Here is a 2558-nt window from a genome sequence, read left to right on the forward strand (position 1 = left end):
AAAATAAATAATAATTTTAATTATATATGATAACATTTTTACTTACCTAGTTAACCAATAACCAAGTACTTATTAAACAACGGACGTACATCGATGACAAATTCTTAATAATAACTAAAACATTATTATAAATATTTCTTTACATAAATTGAATGGTACATAAGGTACGTTTATAATATCCATTTAAATTATTCTTGTATAGATAAAAGATAAATTAAAGTCTATAGTATAATATATTAGTATGTAATCTAATAGTTATTGTATAGTGATAGTTTTTAAAAATATTAAATTAGAATGTTATTGTTAGAAATAAATAATTATATTCAGTTCGTCGTTAGACACCGTACAGTCAACACGTACCTTATCGCGTCTCACGAGTACCGTTTTTAATAGCTTCCGATAGCAGTACAGCACACAATCTACACTCGCCGTATCTCAGGTAATATGTACGTTAATTACACAATTACCTAATATACAACAAACTCACCGGGCGCAAAGCCCAACCACCAAAATGCTAACTTCAAAACCAGCGGCTTTGAAAAGCCCTTCAATCCTCAAAACAGCTCAAACTACAGTTCAAAAATTAAAAAATAAAACCCCATCTACCAATACATCAAAAATCATCGCCAAACCTATTTCGCCTAAAATAACACCAGACCGCAAGCTTCAACAACATTCTACCTCAACAAAGATACCCATCGCTAATTACCCAGAAACCCCACCCAACACGGACAATAGTAAACAATCATTTGCTTCTACTGTTGCAAATAGCTTAATACCGAAAAAAGACCAAGCCATAGTAATCGATATAAACGTAAGCTTACCTCATAAAGATTACGTAATCGCTATCGGCAAACTAGTTCAACCATCCAATATTCTATTTGCGTCCCGCATATCTAAAGAACGCATATGTATATTCCTATCGAGCAAGACATTAGTTGATAATCTAATTGAGAATCACCCATCTATCTTAATACAAGATCAACAATTCAAATTACGTAAACTTTATAACCCAAACAAAAGAATCATCCTGTCCAACGTATACCCCAACATACCTCCGGACGTTATCGCAAACGAATTCGCCAAACTAAATATACCTCTCTGCAGCCCGATAACTTTTCTAAAGGCTGGAATCCAACTCGAAGATTTTACACACATTCTAAGTTTTCGTCGCCAAACGTTTATTAAACATGAAGATCTTACTAAAATTCCTACATCAATTCTTATCAATTACGAAGACACTAATTACAGGATTTTCTTATCCGACGACTCCCTAAACTGCTTCATATGCCAGTCCCAAGGACATATAGCATCTCAATGCTCAAATCATAATGTTTCAAATAGTAAAATTGCAAAGGAAAATAATACCACATTCAACCCTAACACTGCTCCAAAACAAGATGTCATTTTAAATATAGACAATACACCTACAGAAGTACACCCCTCATCAGTACCCGCAACACCTTTACTAGAGCCTCTAAAGACCCCTTCTGAACCCCCTCCCCAAAACAATCCACCAGCTACTACCTCCACCCCAACCTTAATAGAGCTTCAAGATCAAGAACCAACTCCAAATACAGACATAACAGAAATGGAACTAGAACAACCATGCGGCACCAAAAGGTCGCTGCCCGATTCGTTCTGTACTCAATCTGCTCCTCCGTCTCCAATGGACCTAGCTCAAGAAACAAACGAAATATGTGCTTCTCCAAATTGGGAAACCCCCCAAAATAAAACACTAGAAAAAAAAAAAAGAATAAGAAATTCTAAATCCGCTTCCTTAAAAAAATTTTTAGAAAACATTGACACTTATTTAGAACCCACACAACATTTGTTCAACGACCAAAATAGTTTTAAAATCGATTACGACACCTTCAAACATATCTTAGAAAACAATCAAGGTTCCTTCGATCCTCCATCAATTTATAAGGAATACAATATTTCAAAAGAAGAATTATTAGATACCATTTCGAAAATCAAACCAAGCCTCCGAGACAACAGTATCAAAAATAGAATTACCCGTTTCACAAAAGTGTTAAACGCCGAACCCTATGATTCTAACGAATCAGAAGCATGATCATACAAATAAAATCACGTCATACAAACACACAACCACACAACCGCTACACCAAAAAAAAAAAAAAAAAAAAAAAAAAAAATGACATTAAATAACAATATCATATACGTCAACCATTCCTCCCCCTACAACAACCAAGCACAATTAGAAACTATAGTTCAGTGGAACATAAATAGTTACTTCAAGAAACTACCAGACGTCCACAGAATAATTGCAGACTTCCAACCATCAGCCCTCTGCCTACAAGAAACCAACTTAAAACACAATAAAAATAATCCCACCCTCAAAAATTACATCGGATACTTCAAGAACCCGCACCAACCCTGCCAGAGCCAGTGGAGGGGTATGCATTTTCGCCTCAACATCATCAGAACATGAAATTATCCCCCTTAATACCCCATTTGAAGCAATTGCTATAAAATCACTTCGAATAGCATCAAAAAATCAGCTTATGCAACATATACGCCCCGGATAGCACAGA

General features: G+C 35.2%; 1 protein-coding gene across 1 annotated transcript in view; it reads right to left on the reverse strand.

Annotated features, from left to right (window-relative positions):
- Positions 1 to 64, reverse strand: part of LOC100161606 (UDP-glucuronosyltransferase 2B15) — a 5501-nt gene extending 5437 nt beyond the window's left edge. Inside the window, exon 1 of the mRNA XM_029487411.1 lies at positions 47 to 64. The gene's annotated coding sequence lies outside the window, so the exon portion shown is untranslated. The remainder of the gene's footprint in view (positions 1 to 46) is intronic.
- Positions 65 to 2558: the final 2494 nt, after the last annotated feature.

The sequence above is a fragment of the Acyrthosiphon pisum genome, chromosome A1 (genome assembly GCF_005508785.2).
Source record: "Acyrthosiphon pisum isolate AL4f chromosome A1, pea_aphid_22Mar2018_4r6ur, whole genome shotgun sequence".
Classification (NCBI taxonomy): Eukaryota; Metazoa; Arthropoda; class Insecta; order Hemiptera; family Aphididae; genus Acyrthosiphon; species Acyrthosiphon pisum.